At 51.0% G+C, this 26,536-nt stretch overlaps 1 pseudogene; it reads left to right on the top strand.

Annotated features, from left to right (window-relative positions):
- On the top strand, positions 1-25,923 carry LOC135969452 (SH3 domain and tetratricopeptide repeat-containing protein 1-like; annotated as a pseudogene).
- Positions 25,924-26,536: the final 613 nt, after the last annotated feature.

Below are 26,536 nucleotides of genomic sequence, written 5' to 3'. Positions count from 1 at the left end.
AGTCTAGTGTGATGGACAGACATGTGCCAATGGCTGCCATGGAATATGGTGAGTATTGATAAAGGGGCACCCTGTGTGCCCTTGGAGCATAGAGCAGGGCTTGTGTTCTGGGAACATGGGCTCGATGTGAAAACACAATTTAAATTAATTTTCTTTTTTCTTTTTTTTTTTTTGAGACAGAGTCTTGCTTTGTCATCCAGGCTAGAGTACAGTGGTGTGATCTCGGCTCACTGCAACGTGCTCCCCCCAGGTTCAAGCGATTCTCCTGCTTCAGCCCCCCGAGTAGCTGGGATAACAGGTGTGCGCCACCATGCCTGGCTAATTTTTGCATTTTTAGTAGAGATGGAGTTTCACCATGCTAGCTGTGCTGGTTTTGAACTCCTGACATCAGGTGATCCTCCCGTCTCGGCCTTCCAAAGTTCTGGGATTATAGGCATGTATGTGTTCATCCTTTTAAATATCTGCGGGTAGCACTTAACTTTAAATGGGTACTAATTAAACTATTGAATGACTTTAGTATGGATTGAATGACTTTGCTCGGTCCTCATTTTTAATTTCCTTCATTAGAGGAAAAAAAAAAATGCAGGTTGAATATCCCTCATCCAAACTGCTTGGAACCAGAAGTGTCTCAGATTTTTTTGCATTTTTGGATTTTTGAATATTTGTATTATACTTGCTGGTTGAGCATCCTGAATTCAAAAATCCAGAATCTGAGCTGCTCCAATGAACATTTCTTTGAGCGTCACGTCGGCACTCAAAATCCACACTTGTGGATTTCGGTGTTTCTGGTTAGGGAGACTCATCCTATATGGGTGCTGGATTGTCGCAGGAGTTCTGGACCAGAGGTTAAGTGACTAGGCTTTGGTATCCGCTTTGTTCCTAACCAGGCTGTTTTCTTCCATAAGCTCAGCTTTAGATCCCCTGGTTGTCAAAGAAGGGGATGGGCCATCTGATGTTTAAGGCCTCTGTTAGTTCTGACTTGGAGACACCTGGCTTCAGTTCATCTTCCTTAGGAGTGGACAAAGAATATGGGAATTTTGAAATTGTTAGTCAACATCTACAGGGTCGTTGCAGCCTGGTTTTAGGTAAAGGTCATCTTTAGTGAGCCCAGGGAGAAGCACTGGTTTAGCTGTCAGCTGAGAGGGGTAAGCGGTCCTATTAATTTTTCTCTGTGTTAGTGAAAGCATTGTTAAGGGTCACAGCATTAGTGGAGCTGGCTGGAAAGAGGAGGGGAACTCACTGTTACAGGTTATATTGAATGTCTTTTCAGTCACTAAATGCTTTTTATGATATGTTTTTCAGGATTTCAGTGTTGTATGATTTCTCTGTATTAAGCACAGGAAATTTAACATCAGCAAAAAAGAATGCTCTTTATTTTTTCTTCTTTGAGGTGGAGTTTCGCTCTTGTCCCTCAGGCTGGAGTGCAGTGGCGTGATCTCAGCTCACTGCAACCTCGGCCTCCTGAGTTCAAGCGATTTTCCTGCCTCAGCCTCCCGAGTAGCTGGGATTACAGGTGCTCGCCAGCATGCCCCGGCTAATTTTTGTAGTTTTAGTACAGACGGGGCTTCACCATATTGGCCAGGCTGTTCTTGAACTTCTGACCTCAGGTGATCCTCCTGCCTCGGCTTCCCAAATTGCTGGGATTACAGGCATGAGCCACCACGCCTGGCCTTGAATGTTCTTTCTATGGGAATCTACAAAAGCCAGCTTTTGAGCCTAGTAGCAGAAAACCTCTTCTTCATTGTTTAGCTGTGCTGTGAGCTTGGAGGGCTTCAAGCCCAGCTGAAAAAGCTGTAGTATTTTATGTCAGTGGCTGTCTTGGAGAACTTAATGAGCACTGGGCTGGAGTGATACTGTCAGAGTTCCTGAGCTGTTTGAGGCTCTCAAGGCCTAGATACTGGGGTTGCCCAAATACATCAGCTGGACTCACTATTTCTCTCGGGAGTCGGGGGGTGGAAAATGCTGTGGTCTTAACTCTGCTCTTAATTTTACAGTGCTGTTATTAATGGTAAGAATGATTTCATACGTTTGTATTTTGCTTCGTAATTCACAGAGAATTTAAAAATCCATTATCTGATTTTATTCCCTCAGCAGTTCTGTGAAAAAGGCAGAGCAGTTTTCCTATCTTCTGTTTTCCCGTGATTCTCTTGTGGCTCACAGAAGCTAAGAGCCTTCACCAAGGTCATAGGGTGAATGAGTTGCAGAGCTGGGAGTAGAGGCTCAGGCTTCTAGTGACCCTGTTTCTTCCTCGATAGCTCGCTCTGGTGGCGCTATGCTCAGGTAACTGCGCATGCTCGGTTTGATCTTTTGTAAATCCCTGCCCCATTTTGGGGGAGGTTCTTGGGAGGCTTCTATTCATTTTGGAGCATTTAAGTATCTTGTCCTCTCTCCCTCCTCCCAGATGCATGGGCATTTCTGCAGGCCCCCAGGCTGGCCCTTGTGCGTGGGAGTGTCTCCTGCCTCCACGTTGCTTGCATGCCCCCTTCTGAAGGTGCTCTTCCCCGCATGGAGCCCCCTCGTGCCTGCCTCCACACTGCAGGCTGTTCGGTAAATGTTACTGACTCAGCATCGTTGTTTTCTAGAAATGGGACGGGGTATGGAGGCCAAGTTCTTTTCTGTTTGAAGGCTGCGATGGTATCGTCTTGCCTTCCCCGTGTGTGCTCCTTGAGGGTGTCGCTGTGCTGCCGTCATCTGTGTTCCCTAGGGTGCCTCCCTTGGAGTCCCGGCCGTAGCAGACATGCAGTCAGTGCTCATGGCCTAAATAAGAGGAAGGCCAACGGAGCCATTAAATCTGGAAAATGACAAGTGAGGGAAAGGAATTATTATTGAAGGCATGTGAAAAAGAAATCTTTTTAGAAAAGTTGACCTGTTTCTTAGCTGGAGCTGAATTTCAGCTCAGAAAAGCAGCTGTGTGCCCAGAGGGCTTTGGGATTTCAGTTTGGACAGATGAATTTAATTTGTTGTTATATTATCCTTTTGTGGTTTTATTAGACCTTTCTCGATTTTTCTATAAAAGTCTCACTTCCTTTTTGAGAAGTGTAACACTAATTGTATGGGATGGTCTCCCAAAAGATTACCTGCCAGGAACCAAACACACTGCCTCAGACTCACGGCCCCTGGTTTCTGCCTGTGCAGCTGCAGGGGAGAGACGCACGCTCGAACTGAAATCAAGACGCATGTCTGCATCTTCTCTTTCTTTACTGCTGTTTCGTCTCTGAGCTGGCCTGCCTTCAACGTCTAGGAGCTTGGTGGGTGTAGACACATTACGGTATGGAGGAGGGATATGGTGTTGCAACATCCAGGAGACTCACTGAAGTCTCTGTTCTCTTCCTGCTCACTGCTCTGACTTTGTACAAGTCGCATTTGTAGGGCTGTGCACAGTGGTTTACACCTGTAATCCCAGCACTTTGGGAGGCCGACCTGGGAGGATCTCTTGAGCCCAGAGTTCGGAACCAGTCTGGGCAACATGGTGAAGCCCCATCCCTGCAAAAAATAAAAATTAAAAAATTAGCCAGGTGTGGTGGCTCATGCCTGTAATCCCAGCTACTGGAGAGGCTGAGGTGCGAGAATCACTTGAGTCCGGGAAGTTGAGGCTGCAGTGAAACATCATCACGCCACTGCACTCGTCTGGTCAGAGCAAGACCCTGTCTCAAAAAAAAAAGAAAAACAAACAAACAGAAACCCATTTGTAATAGTGGCAGTAGTTAACTTTTGAAAGTTTGGAGAAAAGTTCCTAAATAACCTGTGACCATGGACAACTTACTTAGCCTTTCTGTGACTCAGTTTCCTCATCTATGAAAAATGAGAGAATATGGTACTGATCTTACCGGATTTCAATGAGAACTAAACGAGATCAAACTCAGAGCCTGGCACCTCGTGAGTGCACACTCAATGTTATTATTTCAACATTTTAGAGGAAAAAGAATGCTAATGGGTCATTATGGCTAAACATAGTCTATCACTGGCGTTACTCATGGTATTGGAAGGAACTTGAATTCCATATAGATAGTGTGATGGAGAAAGTATTTTGGGCATTGGCAGCATTTATTCAAAGAACAAAGGACGTGTCTGTCCTGTGTGGAGAGCTGTTTCCGCTTGTTTCTTTAAATGCTATGGGAAAAGCAGTCGGCCCTGTGCTCTCTGCCGGACAGCTTCAGTCTCCATGTATTGATTTGGCCAATTGTCGCTCGCTGTCATCATGGCAGCAGCAGTTGAAGGGACAGCTTGTCTTGATTTGCATTTTTGTGTGTTTGTGCCATTTATAGACAATTAAGACATGGAAGCCTGTTTATGGCAAGCTGGCAAATTCAGCAAAACATGGAAAAACCTGTTAGCACAGCTTGCACGTGTGCAGGCACAGAGCAGCCAAATAAACACACACGTTTTCCTGTACTTTAAAAACCCTCTGAAAAAAAAAAAAGACATTAAACCATTGCCCAGATGGCTTATAGAGCTAGAGCTTTCTCCTTGAAGTACATGAGTATGTTATGCCCAGACCATTTATTCCCCGAAGAAGACCACCAGAGTCCAGAGTCAAAGCTAAGCAGCAAGGATCTTTATTACAGGTTCGAACCTGGAACTCTCCCTCGCTCGTGAAACGAGACGGGCAGGAGAGCTCCCCCACTCAGCTCCGAACAATGTTATATAGTCTAAGAAAAGTGGGCATAGAGTTATTATACAAATCAGATATATGATTGGCTAGTGTTTGAACAAGGCGATTTGGCTAACTATGATTGGTTCCTGCCATTTCTGATATTTTGGTTCAAACTTTGAGGCGGGAGAGCAGGTTTATGGCAGCAAGAGTTTATCTTACTTAAACACGTCTTGTGACCTTGCCTCAGAACTTACAAAATCTCTGGTATGTGCAAAACAAAATCTCTGGTACGTGCAGAAAACCAGGTACTCACAGAACTTACGAAATCTCTGGTATGTGCAAAGATTAGAGAGCAGAACAAGGGTGTAGCGGATGGGGGGCGGGTACACATCTATCTTTGTGTCCTTTCAAGTATGGCTGTCAGACATCTGAAACCCAAAGCCATCTTAAAACATCACCATCATTTTGATGCTACCCCTACCCACCGTTTTTTTCCATTTGTAAGGTACAAGGATCCAGGAAGGAAAGTATCAGCTTACAAAGGCTTTTGTTACAATTAATCGTTCACATTCTTTCTTTTGGTATCTTATTCTCTGTTTACATTTTATTTTTATTTTTACTGTTTTTGAGACAGAGTCTTGCTCTGTCACCCAGGCTGGAGTGCAGTGGCGCGACCTCGGCTCACTCCAACCTCTGCCTCCCAGGTTCAAGTGATTCTTGTGCCTCAGCTTCCTGAGTAACTGGGATTACAGGTGTGTGCCACCACCTCCAGCTAATTTTTATGTTTTTAGTAGAGACAGAGTTTTGCCGTATTGGTCAGGCTGATCTTGAACTCCTGAACTCAGATGATCTGCCTGCGTCAGTCTCCCAAAGAGCTGAGATTACAGGTGTGAGCCACCGTGCCAGGCCGCTGTTTCCATTTTGTAACGCTGGCATCACCCCAGTGTAGGGTGGCTAGGGGTATTCTTCTTTCCTGTTTCCTGGTGTATTTTCCTCTACAGCATTGATCACTCTTTAACATACTTTTTGGTTGTCTGTCTCTACCTACAAAAATATATATGTTCCTTGTTATATCACCAGTGCCTGGCACGTAGTCAGTCAATATTTGTTGAATGAATGAATGAATGAATGAATGAATGGGCTAAAAGAACCTTCTTCTTCTTTCTTCTGTCACTTCACACCAAATGCTTTTGGAAAATGCTATGTGAACAGGGATCATAAGCAGGAGAGGTTACACACATTGCTGTGGGATAGCCCATCATCCTCAGATACTTGTCTGGAAGGAGGTGGAGTACTTGAGTAGAAATGATACAAGATAACTTCTTCAGGGAATCAGCCAAGTGTCACAGCTTTTCACATAGGCGTGTGATATTTGCGTATGTGTGTATGAAGAGCTGTCGTGGCCTAGAATCACGGGCCTTTAGATCCCTTGTTCAGATAGAAAAGTAAAGGCCGAGGCCCAGGAATGCTGCAGGACACCGAGGTAGAGTCCCTGTCTGCCCTTCTCAGTGCCCAGTCACTTCTCACTGCACTCCCCTCTTTACTGCTAAAGCCACTTTCCCTGACTCTGAATGTGTAACCACGAGGGAGAAAAATGTACTCCAGGCTCACAGTTTGTGGAGAAAAAGCCCAGCAACTGAAAATCATGTTAACGAAGTTTGTACCTAGAAAAAGTGGCCATTTCTATAGTGTCTTTTAATTTCCCTGTTTCTCATACATTTTATAAACAAGACAGTAGAAGGAGATTTGGGAACAGCAACTTTAGAACAAGGGGGAAAAAATCAAACCTAGAACATTCCAGTTTCTGTTTTCTTCTCAGTTTAGGGCTGAGGCACTTTAGCTTCCTGTCTAAGGGACCACTCAAATCTGATTAGAAGCCATTGTGGGCTGGTAATTATCCGTAATTTTAGGAAGACAGATGCAGCACCAACTCTGTTCTCTAATAGCAGGCTTATTAATTTTATATTTGCATGGCAGGAGAAGCAGATGGCAAGGTGGGATAAGCGTCCAGATGCTTGGTCATTGATAGCTTTTTACTTCTACGTATCACATGGGGATTCCTGGGAGGCCTGCTGAGAACTGATGATTATCTGTCCCTTAACCAGCTGGGTTCTTTTTCATCCTGAGCTCAGAAAGATTGCTCCTACTGCAGCCAGGGAAGACAGGTGGTTGACTGGTTAGAAATCATGGCAGGTTATTTTCTCCACCTGCAGTTCCCAGTTGGCAAGCAGAGCTATCAAAAAGTTGTCTTCTTTATTGTATTTCAAATCTGGGTGTTTAAAAAATTGTGTAAGCAAATTAAGCATTTATTTAATGGTAGTTGTGTGTGTTCTTGATGCGAATGAGAGGTGCGTTCCCTTGTAAAATCCCTGGGACACTGTAGGAGGACGTGAGCCTTAGAACTGAAGTTGGTTTTCTAGATAATCATGTAGACCTGATGCTGAGCACCAGACAAAGATGTTGATTGAAGCGATTTAAAAAAATTTTCTGAATTCAGATTTTACACCAATATTTAGAAAATCAGCAAAGGAACTTGGAGGAATGTTCTCAGGCATCCAGTTCAGCCCCCTACCCACATTGTCATAAAATCCGAGTGTGTGTACAGGGAGGCGCATTCCTTTCTGTTCTCATCACAGATCCTTCCCTGGCTCTGCACCTGCCTGTCATGTATGTCCGTGTGAAGAGACCACCAAACAGGCTTTGTGTGAGCAATAAAGCTTTTTAATCACCTGGGTGCAGGCGGGCTGAGTCCTAAAGGAGAGTCAGTGGAGGGAGATAAGGGTGGGGCCGTTTTATAGGATTTGGGTAGGTAAAGGAAAATTACAGTCAAAGGGGGGTTGTTCTCTGGTGGGCAGGAGTGGGGGTCACAAGGTGCTCAGTGTGGGAGCTTTTTGAGCCAGGATGAGCCAGGAAAAGGAATTTCACAAGATAATATCATCACTTAAGGCAAGAACCGGCCATTTTCACTTCTTTTGTGGTGGAATGTCATCAGTTAAGGCGGGACAGGGCATTTGCACTTCTTTTGTGATTCTTCAGTTACTTCAGGCCATCTGGGCATATATGTGCAAGTCACAGGGGATGCGATGGCTTGGCTTGGGCTCAGAAGCCTGACATTGCCCTCTTCCCTACCTTTTCCCTCCTGTGCGGTTCTCTCACAAAGTGAATGGCCTCAGCCACAGCTTCTCTGCAGCTGCATCAGACTGTGGCGACAGGAGTGATGGCTGCTGCAGGGCCTGCTGTCCCCACGGAGCCCAGTCTTGCTTGCCGCTACAACCTGGTCACCATTTTGCCCCGAAAGTATGTAATTCTACAGAATGTGAGCCCACATGCTGGGGATGGAGGTGTGTTTATCACGGTGCTCTGCATATTTTAATCTTGGGTGGAAAGTATGGAAAAGTATGTGATACCTGTGGTTTGATGTCAGAAGGACGTTGTGAACTTGATGTGGACTGAGGATGTTAAGGTGCAACAGGCACCCCGGCTTCATTAAATGAGACTTCCCCATCTCCCTGCCAGGCACGCACAGGTGTATGGCCACGCCTTATGTGTTATCCTTATCTAGAATGTGTCTTGTTGTCATGCTTAAAATTATATGATGATATTCTGCCTCATAGAGTAGGTCCCAAACCGCATTCAACACAGAAATGTACTCTTGCTATTATACATAGAAAGTGCTTTCATATACCAAGTGGGAGAGCAGTCCTAAAATCTGGGCTGGAATCGCAGAAGGAAGGCATTGGAAAGCAACAGATTCCCTAATCCGAAGCTGATTTTTGATGAACCTAGAAACAGGACCAAGAGAAGTGAATTTGCCTAAGGCCCTGACAGTGTCTCACGGTAGCATCTGAACCTAGCAGTTTCTTGACCTATTTCTTTAAATGATTAGTCATGCTTCCTCTGATTCCTATATAAACATTCATTTATATAATGTTCATTCTTCATTCATTCTTTTATATTCATTTATATAATGTTCCTCATTCATTCTTTTGTTTCAGTGAATTATTGCAGTGCTACCACGAAACAGTATTTGAGTCAAAATGTGGCAGTGTTGATCCCTTTCCAAGGATTTTAGTTGCACAGTTTTTCAAAGTTGTGCTAGCAGTTTCTTGTTGGTTGCAAGGTGTCCTTTCAGAAGCCAATTGTGTGGTGTATTTATGTTGATTGTTGGAGGTAGTTTGGTTAGAACCTACTTCGAGTGGCTGGCGTGGGCCTGGGGGACAGTGACAGCTGCCTGCTTCATGGGCAGAGATGAAGTAATTGCTTCCTGGGAAGTACCATCCTCCTGGCCACACTCTCCAGCCCATTTTGTTTGTGTTGGTTTCCTTGGCATCTGCACATTTCTGGCTTCATGTGAGTCTCATTTATTTTAGCGTATGACTTCAGGCTGTGGGGAAGAATGGCCATTTTAGCACAGAGATGCACACAAAGGAACAACTGGCTAAATGTGAGTGAAGACATTCTTAGGGGGGGTTTCATTTCTTTTATTCTGTAACAGGCAGTCTGGGAAGCAGTCTGGACACGTGGCCTGCGCTGTCACAGTTCCTCCTCGCAGGATCGCAGATGTTTGGAGATTGTAGTGATAACTGTTATCATTGAGAATGTCATTCTCGCAGGCTCTAATAAGTCAGGATTTATTCAGTGTTAATTTGTTAAAGACAACTGTATTTCTAGCCAAATCCATGTTAGACATTTCTCCTGGCATTGTTGCTGGGGGTATTCCCGTGGCTTAGTCTTAGGGAAGCACACGCCTTTGAATACTGCTGAAGCTGTGAGTACCCAAAGCGCACCGGAGTACTTTTGCCATATGGGGTGTTAGTCACTGATACACATCTCAGTCAGACCTGATGGATTCTTGACCCCTTCCTTTTTTAATTTTTTAATTTTTAATTTTAATTTTTGTTTTTTAAGAGCACAACCCCTCAGGTGGCCACCATGAATCTCTGGTGTTTTCAGTTGGCTGCAGCCTATTTGCCATCTCTGGTTCAAACATATTCAAAGCCTGATGATGCTTCCCTCTGTTGTTCTTCTGCTGTGTGACCCCCGCACCCACAGGGTTCAAGACTGTCAGAGCTGGGAGCCACCTTCACAACTACCAGGGTTTCCGGAACCTCCTTCTTCTAGCCCTGGGGATGGAAGAGATGTCATCAGAGGTGAAGGCTTATTAGGTTTCCATGCCATTGATAACGAATGAGGAGGTTTTCTTTTATATAAGGGGAGCTTCTTATAACGTGCTTTAGTAGGGTAAAGAAGCTTTTGAGGTTTGCTCTCTCTGGAAAGATAATTTGTGATCCTGCCCTTGCTTTCAACAAAAATATAATTTGCATACCAGTGCATTTTGTATTACTGAGCACTGGCTGACAAATGGTTCTTAACTCGTCATTCACTCAGCCACTGTTTCTTGAATGGCATATGTGTGCCAGCTGTAGTAGGAACTTGCTAGGCTCTAGGACTAACCCTTATGAAACGGGGGTCCTGGGGGAAACAAATGCATATAAATATAAACGTTTGAGGGGATATCAGAGGGGGTGCCTATAGGTGCAAAACTTCGTTCATTCTTTGCCCCATCTAGGAGGTTTTGTGTCTTAGCAGCATGTTCCATAGCAACACATCCCTCTATCAAAATGTTCATCATATTATTTTGAAATTCTCTGCTTAGGTATGTGTTTTTCCGACTAAGTTTAGAACTGGTTAAGGACAGGCTATGGGGTATGTATTATATATATCTACACACACACATATATTTATATGTATACACATTACCATTGTAAATTTACAATATATTTATATATATATACACATATATATTTCTCCCTTTCTGTATATACACACACACCACACACATATATGTACACACACACATATATATGAAATTCTACTGCCAAGCACAGAAAGTCAAAACTAGTCAAGGGTTCTTTTAGTGTTCATGAAAAAATAGATGTGCTTAGTTGAGAGTGTCCTTCAGTTGCCAGGGGAAAGACAGGATGGATTCACAAAGGGAGATAGTGTTTTGTTTTTGTTTTGGTTTTTGTTTTTTCTTTGTTTAACTCTTGAATTCAAAATAATCTAGACTTATGGAAAAGTTGCAAAAATAGTACAGAGAATTCCCATATACTCTTCCCTCAGATTCCCCAAACATTTTACCCCATTTGCACTTTCTCTTTCTCTCTCTGTGGATATAATTTTTTTTTTTTTTTCTGAAATGTTTGAGAGTGGAAGGTAGAATGCAGGGCAGGGTGAAAGGTGGAAGGAGAGAGGTAGGTTGGGAGGCTTTTTTTTTTTTTTTTTTTAAACCTTCTGAGATGGAGTTTTGCTCTTGTCACCCAGGCTGGAGTGCAATGGCACGATCTCGGCTCACTGTAACCTCTGCCTTCTGTGTTCAAGTGATTCTCCTGCTTCAGCCTCCCGAATAGCTGGGATTACAGGCACCCACCACCATGCTTGGCTAATTTTTTGTATTTTTAGTAGAGGGGTTTCACCATGTTGGCCAGGCTGGTCTTGAACTCCTGACCTCTGATGATCCACCTGCCTTGGTCTACCAAAGTACTGGGATTACAAGCATGAGCCACTGTGCCTGGCGATTGGGAGGCTTTTGCAGTAACCCAGAGCGCTCTGATGAGGGCTGGACCTGGTTGGAAATGATGAGAAAGGTGAGAAGTGGTTAGGTCTGGCATATAGTTTGAAAGGAGAGTTTAAATGGGTTAGATGACAAGAGAGAGACGTGGCTCTGAAGGCATAGTAGCCCTTGCCCTGCTGGGCCGGATGAGACAGGCAGCCTAGGGCTACTACCGTACCCTGCGGGTGGCTCAGGACCTGGGCCAGCGGAGGAACCAGGCAGTGGTGCTGGCCAACTTCGGGACCCTATGTCTGCACGCGGGTGCCAGCAGGCTGGCCCAGCACCACCTCCTGGAGGCCGTGCGGCTGTTCTCGAGGCTGCCCTGCAGGGAGTGTGGCCGGGACTTCACCCACGTGCTCCTGCAGCTGGGCCACCTCTGCACCCACCAGGGTCCGGCCCAGCAGGGCAAGGGCTGCTATGAGTGGGCCCTTCTGGTCGCCGTGGAGATGGGCCTTGTGGAGAGTGAGTGCCCCGGTTCCTCCTGTGCGCCTTCCGGGGCCACTCGCGTCAGGGCACACCTGGGGTTTGTGATTCAGAAACAAGTGGTGGTTTTTCTACCATCGAAAGTGCTGAGTCATGGCCAGCAGCAGATGTTGGCAAGCGCCCTGGAGACAGGCGGTTCCCACGCAGGGCCAGGCCCTCTGCCCTACTGGGGCAGCCAGCTCTTCCCACTTTGCCCAGGGACCATGCCGCCTTGAGCACGGAAAGTCCTGCATGCTGGGAATCCCTAGCCATAACCCTGGGATCAAGACAGGCTCTGCTGAGCTGGGACTTGGGGCCCCTCCATGAGCCAGGCCCTGAACGCCGGTTCTTGTGCCCGTGTTATCTGCTTGGTGTGTTGGCAGCCTGCGCACCTGTCATCCCACTTCACAGAGGACATGGGGCGGGTGATTGCCCAAAGCCGCAGAGCAGTTCATGCAAAAGCAGCTCGTTGTGCAGTGTGTGCCAGGCCCCACCCATAAATGGGGCTTGTGGGGTCCTTGGGTGGCAGGGACTGAGCGTGAGAATGTGAGCTTTAGGCCAGAGAAGCCACAAAAGGGTGAGTGGCGTGATGGCGGGGCAGCACTTGGCCCCGGGTTAGGGAAGACTCTTAGTCTGGGACCAGAGGGTTGAGAGGATTTAGTCAAGTAATAGGAGGTGGGGGAGGGGCTGGTGGTGTAGCCTGTGTGAAGGACCAGGGATAAGCTAGTGGGGGTGAGTGGTGGTGAGTGAGTGGGGGTGAGTGAGCGGGGATGAGTGAGTGGGGGTGAGTGAGTGGAGGTGTGATGGGGGTGAGAGAGTGGGAGTGTGAGCGGGAATGAGTGGGGTGTGAGCAGGGGTGAGCGAGTGGGGGTGAGTGAGCGGGGATGAAGGGGGTGTGAGCGGCGGTGAGTGAGTGGGGGTGATTGGGGGTGAGTGAGTGGGGGTGAGTGAGTGGGGGTGAGCGAACGGGAGTGTGAGCGGGGATGAGTGAGTGGTGGTGAGTGAGCGGAGGTGTGATGGGGTGAGTGAGCAGGGATGAGTGAGTGGGGGTGAGTGAGCAGAGGTGTGATGGGAGTGAGTGAGCAGGAGTGTGAGCTGGGATGAGTGGGGTGCGGTGGTGAGTGAGGGGATGAGTGAGCGGGAGTGTGAGTGGAGATGAGTGAGTGGGGGTGAGTGAGTGGAGGTGTGATGGGGGTGAGTGAGCAGGAGTGTGAGTGGGGATGACTGAGTGGGGGTGAGTGAGCGGAGGTGTGATGGGGGTGAGTGAGCGGGAGTGTGAGTGGAGATGAGTGGGGGTGAGTGAGCGGAGGTGTGATGGGGTGAGTGAGCGGGAGTGTGAGTGGAGATGAGTGAGTGGGGGTGAGTGAGCGGAGGTGTGATTGGGGTGAGTGAGCAGAAGTGTGAGCGGGGATAAGTGGGGTGTGAGCGGGGGTGAGTGAGCAGGGCTTATGCAGGGAGGTGCAGAGTTAGGAGTGCGTGGGTTGGGTGCTGGATGGTGAGAAGCTCTTCTGGAGAGCTAAGCAGGGCCTGGGGCCTCAGGCTGTGGCTTGGCCTTTTCCCCAAGAGCACTGGGGAGCCATGGAGTGCTATCCAATAGTCACTGCAGACTGAGCAGTGAATGGACAGTAGGTGGGCAGGGCTGTCCGAAATCTAGGCCGCAGAGGATAGATGAGGAAGTTGAGTCCAGGGAAATGGCCGAGACAAGGGATACTGTTGTGGGTCCCCTCTGCCTTGCAGCGCTTTGTCATGGCATCGTGAGACCACTCAGAGCTGCCTCCTGTGGCCTGGACCAGAGCCCCAGGGGCTGTGGCCAAATCTGCCCATTTCCCAGCACAGGCCTGGCACCCACTCCTGGCCCTAGGAGGGATGAGATTTTGGGAAGGACCGTGTGAAGGGGCCCCGGTCCCACACATCTGCCCAAGGAGGGTTGGGAGGTTCAGACCCAGGCTTCTTCCCCAGGGGCATTCTTTGACTGGAAGGAGACCCTCCAGGAATCCAGCGCCCCAACCCCCACTGCAGCCTCCCGTGGCTCCTGGCACAATAGCCTGTGGCACCTCCTCCTACGAGGCCCTCCCCAGGGTGCTGGGGGATTCAGACTTGGAAATGCAGGCCAGGGAACGGGGATCATGCTTCCCTATCTCCCCACCCTGCGCTGAACGGTCGAGGAGACCGAGGGCGGGGCTGATACCCCACATGCTTACTTGGGGTCATTTTTGAGTCATTTTTGGTAGTTTGTGTCATTTTAGGAGTTTGGCTGTTGTGTCTAGATGGTCTGATTTGTTGGTGTAGAGTTGTTCGTAGTGTTTTCATGGAATCCTTTTATTTCTGTCAGGTTGGCAATAATGTTTCCTCTTTCATTTCTCATTTTAGAAACTTGGGTTTTTAATTTTTTATTTATTTCTTTTTATTAGAGATGGGGTCTCATCATGTTCCCCCAGGCTGGTCTTGAATGCTGGCCTCAGCGATCCTTCCACCTCAGCCTCACAAAGCGCTGGGATGACAGGCGTGAGCCATGGTGCTCAGTCTCTGATTTCAGTCATTTGTGTCCCTCTTTCTTTTCTTGGTCAGTCTGGTGAAAGATTTGTCAATTTTGTTATTATTTTCAAAAAACCCACTTCTGGTTCTGTTGATTATCTCTTTTGTTTTTCCATTCTCTGTATTTTTACTTCCCATTTCCACTCTCATGTTTATTATTTTCTTCCTTTTATTTGCTTTGGGTTTAGTTCATTCTTTTTCTAGTTTCTCAAGGTGGAAGGTTAGGTTTTTGATTTGAGATTTTTCTTCTTTCTTTGAATGTAGACATTTACAGTTATAAATTTCCCTTTCAGCACTGCCTTAGCTGCATGTTGGAATTTTTGATACACTGTGCTATTTTTTTTTTTTAAAGACAGAGTTTTGCTCTATTGCCCAGGGTGGGGTGCAGTGGTGCAATCTTGGCTCACTGCAACTTCTACCCAGGTTCAAGCCATTCTCATGCCTCAGCCTCCCGAGTAGCTGGGATTACAGACGTGCACCACCCTACCCGGCTAATTTTTATATTTTATTTTTTTATAGAGACGGGATTTCACCATGTTTCCCAGGCTGTTCTCAAACTCCTGGACTCAAGCGATCCTCCTGCCTCGGCCTCCCACAGTGCTGGGATGACAGGCGTGAGCCACCGCGCTGGCCCGGGCTGTGCATTTGTTTGCATTCTTCTCAAATTAGTTTTCAGTTTCCCTGATGGTCTCTTTGACTCACTGGTTGTTTAGGAGTGTGTAATTTCCACATATTTTTGAATTTCTCACATTTCCTTCACTGTTGATTTCCAGTTTCATGCCAGTACAGCTGAAGAACACCTCTGCTTTGGTCTCAGACCTTCTCCATTCACTGAGGCTCATTTTGTGGCCTGGCACATGGTCTGTCATGGGGAATGTCCCATGGGTGCTCGAGAGGACTGTGTATTCAGCTGTTGTTGGGTGGTGTGTGTAACAGATGTCCATTCGGCGTACCTGGTTTCTTGTGTTAATCTCCGGAATGTTTCTGGCACTAGAAAATCAGAAGCTTTCCACCGCCAGGGCCCAGCTTTGAACCCCGTTCCCCCAACATGATGCCGTATGTGGCAGACATGACGCTTGGCTTTGCTCTCTCAGGGTTCCATCTGCGACAGGGGCTACTTGTGCCCCTGGCCTCATCAGCTCAGGCTGAAGGCGGCCGTGGTCCTGGCCAGAGAGGCTTTGTGAAGCAGAAATAGATGGCCTGGTGCAGGGGCCAAGCCTGGCCAGGACCTCGGCCCTGGGAGTTGTAAAGAAGGCCGGCCTCTACCATGAGCATCTGCACCAAGGTGTGCCCATGTGACTGTGTGTTCGGAATCTGTCCTGAAATGGGTGCATGGCCTGTCTGTGCTCAGTCTCCCCACCTATGGGGCCCAGGCTCACAGAGGTGTGAAAGAGGCAAGCATGGCGCAGGGGCCTCCGAGCCCAGCCAGCCTCGCTTCGATGCTGGGAGACTAACATCTTCCATTTTGTCTTCTGCCCAGGCCAGCTGTGGGCCGTCCAGCGGCTGTGCTACTTCTACGGCACCGTCATGCCCAGCGAGGCCCAGTGTGTCATCTACCATGAGCTCCAGCTCTCCCTGGCCCGCAAGGTGGCCGACAAGGTGCTGGAGGGGCAGCTCCTGGAGACCATCAGTCAGCTCTACCTGTCCCTGGGTACGGAGCGGTAAGGGCTGGCTTTGCGGTGGTGGAGGTGGGGACGGGCAGGGCAGGGAGGGGGGCACAAGAAAGCTGGCCCAGGACCCTAGCAGCCCCTCTCCTTTTGATCATTTGGTTCCTTGGCATCAGATGCTTTGAGCTGGTGGGCCTGGGGTCGTTCCAGGGCTGCTGCTGGCCCGTGAGTCCCAGCTTGAGCCTCCCTTGTTGGGTCAAAGGTCATCTCCACCCCAGCAGAGGCAGTACGTGCACTCTGGGCTGTTCTTCCTACTATGGTGGCTTTTGTCATCTGACCTCTGCCTGCCCTGAATCTTCACTCCTGGCCTTCATCTGTCCCCTTAAATGTGACCACAGCAGCCACCTGTGGCTTCTCTCCCACAGAAGACAGAGCCAGTTGTGTCACCTGCTTCCCTGGGGCAGGGTTTCAAGGTCTCACATCCCATATGTGGCCTACTCGGCTTCCCCCAAGCATCCTGACCTGGTGGGGTAACCATGGCCCTGGCCACCCCACCCACAGGGCCCAGTGACATTGCTGCAGTCACACCCCCTCGAGTGTCGGACTTACTGAGAGAGCAGGGAAGGAGCCAGATTCCATGGGGACCTGGGAGACTGGCTCCAGTCTTGGCCTCAGGTTCACAGAAGGAAAATGGGCCAGTGTGCTAGAGCCATGCTTCTCAAAGGGTAGTCCCTGGACCAGCAGAGCAGCATCTATGTCACCTAGGAGCCTGTGGCAAGTGGGAGTTCTAGGGCCTGCCCCAGGCCTGTGGAGCCGGAAGCTCTGTGGGCAGGGCCAGCAAGCTATAGGGACAGGCCTCCGGGTGACTGTGATACCTGCACACCTTGAGAACCATCGGCCCAGATAGCCTCTGAACACTAACGGCTCCTGGTGCGTGTGGAGAAGACACAGGCCATGTCTGGGAGGCAGGGGAGATGGACTAGCACACTCCTCCTGCTACAGGGCAGCATGATGCTCAATTCCCTCAGAAGGATGTCCTTCATCTTTTCCATGCTATGTGTGTTCACCCTGGCCCTCCTAGCAGCTTGGGAAGGGCAGAACACTGCACACACAAGAGGGCCGTTCCCAGTCCACACATTCCAGATTCATCTGTCACCAGACCCACAGGAGAGGCAGACTGGTTCCAGGAGGATGAAAGCCCTTGTTCTGACACCTGTTTCTGATTCCAGGGCCTACAAATCCACTCTGGACTACACTAAATGAAGTCTGGGGATTTTCATTGATCTTCAGAAGAAAGAGAAGGAGGCGCGTGCCTGGCTGCAAGCAGGGAAGATCTATTACAGCCTGCAGCAGAGCGAGCTGGTGGACCTGTACATCCAGGTGAGTGGCAAGGGATGCAGGAGGACCCCTGTGCTGTTCACTCTCTGTCCATCCACCCATCCATTCATCCTTCCATCATCTATTTACCTGTTCATCCATCCATCCATCCATCTGTCCATCCATCCATCCATCCATCCATCCATCCATCATTCATCCATCCTTTTCTCATCCATCTATTCACCCGTCTATCCATCCATTCACCTGTCCATCCACCCATCCATTCATCCTTCCATCATCTATCTGTTTACCTGCTCATCCTTCCATCCATCCATCCATCATCCATCCATTCTTCCATCATCTTCCCATATACCTGTGGGTCCTTCCATCTATCCATCTATCATCCATCCATCCATCCTTCCATCCTTCCATCATCCATCCATTCACCTATTTGTCTTTCCACGCATCCATCCATCAATCCATCATCCATCCCTCCGTCCATCCATCCATCCCTCCGTCCATCCATCCATCTATCATCCATCCATCCTTTTATCATCCATCCATTCACCTGTCCATCCATCCATTCACCTGTTCGTCCATCCATCCATCCTTCCATCTATCTTTCCATCATCCATCCAACTGTTCATCCTTCTATCCATCCATCCATCCATCATGCTTCTGTTCACCTCTTCATCCATCCATTCACCTGTTCGTCCATCCTTCCATCCATCCTTCCATCCGTCTTTCCATTATCCATCCAACCATCTTCCATCCATCCATGATGCTTTCATTCAGCTGTCCATCCATCCATCCATTCATTCATCATCCATCCTTTTATCATCCATCCATCCATTCACCTGTTCATCCATCTCTCCGTCCATTCTTCCATCATTCCGTCATCCATTCACCTGTTCATTCTTCCATCTATCCATCATCCATCCATCCTTCCATCATTCATCCACTCACCTGCTCATCCTTCCATCCATCCATCCATCCTTCTATCATACATCCATTCACCTGTTCATCCTTCCATTCACCTGTTCATCCTTCCATTCATCCATCTATCGTCCATCCATCCATCCATCCATTCGTCCATCCATCATTCATCCATTCTTTTATCATCCATTCATTCAGCCACCATCCATCCACCTGTTCGTCCATTCATCCATCCATCCTTCCATCATCCATCCATTCACCTGTTCATCCTTCCATCCATCCATCATTCATCCATCCATCCATCCATTTATCCATTCATCCATATATCCATCCATCCATCTATCATCCATCTATCCTTCCATCATCCATCCACTCACCTCCTGTTCATCCTTCCATCCATCCATTTATCCATTCATCCATCCATCCATCCTTCCATCATCCACCCATCTTTCCATCATCTATCCTTCCATCATCCATCTATTCATCTGTTCATCCTTCCATCTATCCATCATCCATCCATCCATCCATTTATCCATCCATCCATCATCCATCCAGCCATCATCCATCCATCTGTCCATTCATCCATCCATCCTTTTATCATCCATCCTTTTATCATCCATCCATTTATCATCCATCCATTCACCTGTCTATCCATCCATTCACCTGTTCATCCATCCATCCGTCCATTCATCCTTCCATCAACCATCCATTCACCTGTTCATCCTTCCATCCTTCCATCCATCCACCTGTTCATCCTTCCATCCATCTACCATTCATCCATCCACCATTCATCCATCCATCATTCATCCATTCATCCATTTATCCATTCATCCATTTATCCATCCATCATTCATCCATCTATCCATTTATCCATTCATCCATCCATCCTTCCATCATCCATCCATTCATCTGTTCATCCATCCATCATCCATCCATCCATCCATCCATCCATCATCCATCCTTCTGTCCATTCATCCATCCATCTGTCCATCCATCTGTCCATTCATCCATCCATCATTCACCCATCCTTTTATCCATCCATTCACCCGTCTATCCATCCATTCACCTGTTGTTCCATCCATCTGTCCGTTCATCCTTCCATCATCCATCCATTCACCTGTTTATCCTTCCATCCATCCATCATCCATCCACATATCCTTTTATCCATTCATCCATCCATCCATCATCCATCCATGCTTCCATCATCCATCCATGCTTCCATCATCCATCCATCCACCTGTTCATCCTTCCATCCATCCATCATCCATTCATCCATCCATCCATCCTTCCATCATCCATCCTTTCTCCCATCCATCCATTCACTGTTCGTCCATCCATCCATCATTCATCCATCCACCCACCAATCTACCTATTAATCCATCCCTCCATTCATCTATCTGTCAGTTTGTTTATCCATACATTCATCTATCCACCATCTATCCATCCATATGCACATACATCATCTACCCTCCACCCATCCATACATTATCTACCCACCCATACATACATACAGACATACACACATCATTCCACCCATCCATCCATCCATCCATCCATCCATCCATCCATCCATCCATCCACCCACCCATCCATCCACCCACCCGTCTGTCCGTCCATCCATCCATCCATCCATCCATCCATCCATCCATCCATCCATCCCAGCATTAATCTATCTACACACTCATCCATCCATCCATGTGTCTACATCTCCTCATCCATTCATCCATCCATCCACTCATTCCTAAGCCACTGCTGAGCACCTGTTGTGTGCCTTTTTCCTCCCTCCAACTGGTTCCCTCATATCCTCCCCCAGTGGCCAGCATCTTCTCCCTGAGGGCAGAGGCGCGGCCCCTCACAGTGCCCAGCACCTGCTCAAATACAGCACATGCTCAAATAATGTGACCACTCAGTTAACACACAGAAGAACTTGCTCCAAGCACCAGGTGGCACATTTCCTTACAAAATGAATCTATCATAGTGGCTGTTTTCAGAGGCTTTCCCAAACACAGTGTGATCTGGAACAAATTGTGAAGCCCACAAGCCTGGTGAAGCTTTCATTACTGAGCACCTGCTGTATACCTCCTTGAGCTGAGGAGAGGGATCAAGAGCTCATGGCCAAGAGGGGACCAGGCCCACCCACAAACACTGTTGATGTGGCAGGGATGTGGCAACGCAGAAAGGAGCCAGGGGATGGGCTCCCAGCAATCTGGGGGCCACGGAGACTGGTTTGAGTGCAGGGGGAGTGGGCTACGGCTAGCCCTGGTGGTAGGATTCACAGGTGTCGGGCTCCTGGGCTGCAGCTGCTCAGTCATCTCCTGGCACTCAGGTGCATCAGTTCATTGTCCTCATGCCAGTGGTGGGGGCAGCCCTAATGCACAGGGTCTGAAAAATGCTCAGGTGTACCTGTAGTGTGTGAGAGGAAGGAGGCTGGAAAAGGTGGGCGTGGCTACCTCACCAGGTGTGGGTCTTGAGGGAACTTCTGTCTCCTTTCAGGTGGCACAGAATGTGTTCCTGTACACAGGCGACCCCAACCTGGGGCTGGAGCTGTTTGAGGCAGCTGGAGACATCTTCGTCAGTGGGGCCTGGGAGCGGGAGAAAGCTGTGTCCTTCTACCGGGTGAGCTGGCCTGTGGGCTGATGTGGGTGGGCCTCAGGGGGGCACCTGGAGGGCTGAGGCACAGGTGTGGCAGGGCAGAGGCCTCCCACCTGGAGGCAGGGCCACCCATGCACATGCTAGTTTCCAAGTGGTCTCACCGGGCATGATATTGACCGTGCCCCTGCCCGGGAAAAACGCTCGGGGCCTGGATGTGACAATGGCTCTACCCTTGTACCTGATGATCTCAAGCAACCATGAGCGGAAAGTTCTGTCCCCATCTTTCAGATGAGGAAACTGAGGCTCAGAGAGGCACAGGGACATGTCAGAGGACACACAGCATGTCAGTGGGAGGCCCAGGTCTGCATGCACCCGGAAGTGGGATGGCTTCTCCCTTCCTCTGAGCTCACGGTGTGGCTCAGCCCTGGGCACAGATAAATGTGGTGTTTTTAGAGCAGAGAGGAGTGCTGGCTCCCCTGAGTCAGACCCCCGGTGCCCAGGTGGGAGAGACGGGTCTGAGGCTGCCGGGTGTAGCTGGATGGGCCTCAGGTGATTCTTCAGCCCCCAACTTGGGTGTCTGAACTGTGTGTTATCCCAGAGCACAGAGCTGTGTGGAGGTGTAGGGGTAGCTGGGGTGTGGGAAGCTCCAAGCACATGTTTGAGCTCTGAGGAGGGCGCTGGGCAAGGTGGGTGCTACGGGAAACCTGAGCCACCTGCCTGTGTGGTAGGACCGGGTCCTGGCCCTGGCAATGACTACGGGCAACCGCAAGGCGGCGCTGCAGCTACAGCTGTGCAACAAGCTGGTGGCACTGCTGGCCACACTGGAAAATCCCCAGGAGTGCTTGGAGTTTGCCTACGTGGCCCTAGCACTCAGCATCACTCTGGGTAAGTCCCCTGAGCCCCCACCCTGCCAGGACCCACACTTTGCCAGAGCCCAGCCTCCAGGTCTGCAGGGCAGGAGCTGAAACAGCTGCTGGATTTTCCTGGTCTCCTGTCCAGGCAGGCAGATCTACCCAACTGGCTTCCCCGTCCGGCTGTGGGGCACTGCCCGAGGTCTCTCACGCAGTGCAGAGCTCCCTGCCTGACTGAGCTCTGTTTCCTCTGCCTGTTCCCGCTGCTGACCACAAGGGCCGCCCAGTGTGCCCTCTGCCTTCCAGACATGCCAGGCATCTCGTTGGTCCCTGTATGTGCCAGGCCGAGTGGCATATTCCCTTTCTCTTGTACCCTTCCCACCCTCATCAACCACACAGCTCTCTGGCTGATAAAATCCCAGTTCCCCTTCCAACAGTCTGCCCCTTAAGGCCGGGCATCCCCTGGTGCTGTGCCAGGGTCATCTGTCCCCCTCCAGAGACAGGGAACCCTAGGCAGGCCACATGCCCCAGCGCCTTGTGCCCTGTGGCCCAGTACACAGTAGGTGTGCAGCTGACTCCCCAAAGTAGGGGGCTCTGATTGTGACACACCCAGGAGGAGTCGGATGTTATGTCTGTGGGTTGCCTGGAGCTGGGGTGCCTGGGAGCACCTGGACTGCATGGCTTTTGGGCTCCCCTGGTTAAAACCAGTGAGCATAGGCAGGTGGCTATGTGTAGGCACAGAGCTGGGCCATCCAAGTCCGACTTTGCCAAAGCCTCACAGTAGACAGGGGCAGGCCTTATTAATTCTGCTTTGCAGATGGGAAAGTGAGTCTGGGAACCCAGAAGGGACTGGCCAGAGCTGCCCAGGTGACCGCAGGTGCCTGGAGGCAAGCCAGGTGTGCTGCCTGGGGTCTGCATACCTGCTCCTGAGGGGCCTGTGCCCTCCCTGCCCCAGGGAGCCACGTCCTCACACCTGCCCCTTTGGCCTGCACCCCAGGGGACCAGCTGAACGAGCGCATGGCCTACCACCGGCTGGCCGCCCTGCACCATCAGCTGGGTCATGGCAAGCTGGCAAAGCACTTCTACCTCAAGGTCCTGTAGCTCTGCAACTCGCCGCTAGAGTTCGACGAGGAGACCCTCTACTACGTGAAGGTGTACCTGGTGCTCGGTGACATCATCTTCTACGACCTGAAGGTGGGTGGGGAGGGGCAGGGCTTGGGGTGTTCCTGGCCCCCTTGGAGTGGGATCTCCACCCAGACCCCAGAGGCCTGGGTTCCAGCCTTCCTTAGGAATGGCCCAGTGGCCTCCCTGGAGCTCTGCACGTGGCTGGAGGAGCCGGCAAGGTCAGCAGATACAACCCAGCTCCCAAGCTGGCCAGGCCCCACCCTCAAGAACTCAGTCTCAGCCCGGGAGGCTGACACATGAGTGGGCAATGGTGTCCTCTGGGTAAAGAAGGAGGATTGTAGTCGGGGGGCCCTCCTGGAGGAGATGACACCAAAGCTGATTCTTGACAGTCAAGTGTCAAGTTGCATTTAACAAAGAAAACAGGGTCGGGAGAAGGACATTTCGGAGGACGGCATCATCCTCACATTGAATCAACGTTGCAAGATCCAACCCAAATCCTGGCGCCTCGTCTAGGAAGCCTGCCCAGGGTGCCAGCCTGCACTGAGCAACTCCCTCCTGGAGCCCCGAGACACCTTGAATCTTCACATCACCCAGGAAGGGTGGGGTGGGACCAGTGTCTTACCATTGGGTTCACAGACAGGGAAACCCCAGCTCGGGGCAGGTGCGGTGGGGCCTGAGCCAGCCAGGCTGAGGCCTTGCTGGGTCGGGTCTGTCTCGAGGGGAGGTGCTGTGCTCCCTCTGCCCCCAGCCCTGCAGGGGTGGAGAGCTGGGACTGTTAGACTCAGACCTGGGGTGTCTCCACCCCTCTGCCCAGCAGGCACCGCCCCTCCTCAGCATCGCACCGGCACCGCGTCAGTGCTCCTTATGGGCTGAGGGGCCAGGGCACTCCAGTCCTGGGGCCGAGATCTTGGGGGCCTTAGAACAACATGAGGAGCTGGGGCAGCCCTAAGACCCCACCCCGTATCCCCCACCGCAGGCCTGGGGCTGCCCGGGAGGCCCCCGCCCAGTGCTGGCGACACTTGGTGGTCAGAAGTGGTCCCTGTGGCCTCCCAAGTCCCAGCCAGACAGGGAGGTGCCAAGTGTCAGACCCAGAGGGACGCTGCTCACCGCTCAGGGGCTCGCCTGGGACCCAGGGGGACGGGCCTCCCAGAAGAGGCCTTTATCTCTTTTGGTCAAGCCTGCCACCCACTCCGCTTGCCCAGGAGGAAGGAAAGGGCCAAGTAGTACCTGAGAGGCCAAAGTCCACGGTTGGGGTTGAGGGGCAGAGGCCTCCTTCACCTCCTTCCCATGCACAGCCCTCCTTCACCTCCTTCCCATGCACAGCCCTCTGGGCCTCATCGTGACTATGCTGTCAGCGCAGGCCAGCTTCCCACAGGGAGGCCCACTTGGAATTCCCCAAGGGCGGCTGTCTTTCCAAGACTACACCCTCCTCCTTGTATAGTAGGCTCTGGACCCAGGGCCCAGAGGAGTAGGAGAAAAAGCCGGGCTGCATGGGGCCTGGAAGGCTGGCAGAGAGGCAGGGGTAAATGGGCATCTTTGCCAATTGCCTCTAAAAAGGGGTCCCCTTTAGTCTACACGTGAGAGCGAGCCCTGGAATAGGGAGGATTAGGTGTGTCCTGGCTCAGCCTGCCACTCACTAGCTGCTGCACACACTACAGGCACATGGAAATGCACACGCAAATGCACACGGGCACAGGCACACGCACACACAGGCGCGCACACACACACAGGCATGCACACAGGCACACACACGGACACGCACACACAGGCACACAAACACGCACAGACACACAGGCACCCACATATGCACAGACACATGCACAGGCACACGCAGAGACATATGCATTGGCTGGCTCCTTCCTGTTTAGTTGGGATGTCCCCACCCCTTCAGGAAGCCTTTGCCTTCCACCCCTGGCTGAGTCTGGGGCCTCCTGGGCCCCCCACAGGCTCCTGGGCTTCCCTCTGCCACAGCCCGGGCCACCCTGTGTGGTCAGTGTTCACTCCCAGGTCCCTCAGACTGGGAGCAAGGACGTTAGGCTCAGCCACGCACCCAGCACAGAGCCCAGTGTTCGGCTGGGCCGAGGGGCATTGGATGAGCAGTGGCGGTGACTCGGGGCCTTCTCACGCCCCTGCGCCATGTGTGGGGTGGGGCAGTGGGGGAATGGACTGCTGCATCTTGGACTTTGTCCTTGGCCCTGGGAGTCATCTTGAGATGGTAGAGGGACAGGCTAGGCATGGGTCTTAGAGAGGTCCCTTGGGTGACCCCATGTGGAGGAGGCGCCTGGGGAGAAGCCGGGTGGGGGATGGGAGGGTCAAGGAGGAGGTCTGGGAGACGGCATCCCAACCCAGGGATGGTGAGTTTGAGCCAAAGATGCATTGAAAATGGGAGTGGATGTCTGGGGAGTCACACTCCGTCAATATTTCAGGGAACATTGCCAGATAGAACACCTGTGAGATGGTTTTGTACCTGGCCTGTCCCGTGGAGGGCCTGGAAATGGTCAGCATGGACAGGGGCCAGAGGGGAGCCTGGGTCACTCAACGCTGTGCCCCTGCTGTGGCTTGGAGCCACGGGCCCTGCATGGAACTCTCAGAGCAGGCAGGATCTGCCCTGACCTCAGCCCATGGGGAAAGCAGCCACTGCCTGCAGAGAGGGTGGCACTGGGGCAGGACACTTGGGGTGAGTGGGGCGTAGGGGCAGTCAGGAAGGCTTCCGGGGTGTCAGTGTCGTCCCCACCTCCTGCAGCTGAGACCACAGCAGTGTCACAGGCTTCGGGGTTCATGGGGTGAGCCAGCATTGGCTGGACATGTGGAATGACCTGGAGACAGGAACGGCCTCTGGGAAGACGGGCTCCGAGTCCCCCTCTTGCTGAGCATGACCTGTCCCCTTCAGGACCTGTTTGATGCAGCCGGGTACTACCAGCTGGCACTGGCAGCCGCCGTGGACCTGGGCAACAAGAAGGCACAGCTGAAGATCTACACGCGGCCGGCCGCCATCTCCCACAACTTCCTCCTGGACCGTGAGAAGTCGCTCTTCTTCTACCAGAAGGCCAGGACCTTCGCCACAGAGCTCAACGTCCGCAGGGTCAACCTGCCTCCTCTGCCACTCTGCGGGTGGGCCCCCTGGTTGGCCCCCAGCCACCCTCGCTGAGGACAGCATCCGAGGGAGTGGGTTTTGTGCAAGGAGGATGGTCTCCTCCCTCTCCTGGTGTCTCCCGTGGCTCATTTTCTGGGAAATGGAGGCATGAAAGCAGGGTTCAAATAGCAATAAATGGTTTTTTTTTTGCAATAACATACCGAAGTCCCCAGGGCATCCTTCCCTGTGTGCTTCCTGGGCTGTGTCTGGGGGCCATCTCCTTCCCTGGTGGCAGCCCTCTGATCTTGGGGATGAGAACAACTGTGAGTCCAACAGACCTGGGCCAGGTCATCATGAGCCTCGGTTTCCTCGGCGGCCAGGGGGGAGATGGTGGTGGAACTCTGGGCAGCTCCTTGCTCTCCCTGCTCAGAGTTCTTGCTGTAGGTCTCGTGCCACCCTTGCCTTTAACCTTCAGGCCACTGTGCCTGGATGTGGGGGCTGCTAGTGTCCCTGTTCGCCATTGAAGAAATAGAGGCACAGAGAGGTTAGGTGTCTGGCCCACCGTCACACAGCAGGTAGGGGCAGAGACACAGAGCCCAGTACACTGACCACCACACCACCCTGCCAGCCTGCAGCCAGGAAGATGTCCCCCATTAGGACCCAAGGTCAGCTCCTGGACCTCTCTTGTGGTGTCAGGAGAGCCACAGGCCAGTGAGGGTGGCCCCAGGGATCCCTCACTCAGTGTCCTCTGCTCCCAGACTTGGTTGGGCCAGGCCTGGCCAGTCCCACCTCTGGCCACTGGTCAGCCCTGCGGGAAGTGAGATGCGGGGA

Source organism: Macaca fascicularis, chromosome 2 (assembly GCF_037993035.2).
Source record: "Macaca fascicularis isolate 582-1 chromosome 2, T2T-MFA8v1.1".
NCBI classification, from domain to species: Eukaryota; Metazoa; Chordata; class Mammalia; order Primates; family Cercopithecidae; genus Macaca; species Macaca fascicularis.
The sequence above is the reverse complement of the archived record's forward strand: the minus strand, read 5'-3'. Positions and strand labels throughout refer to the sequence as shown.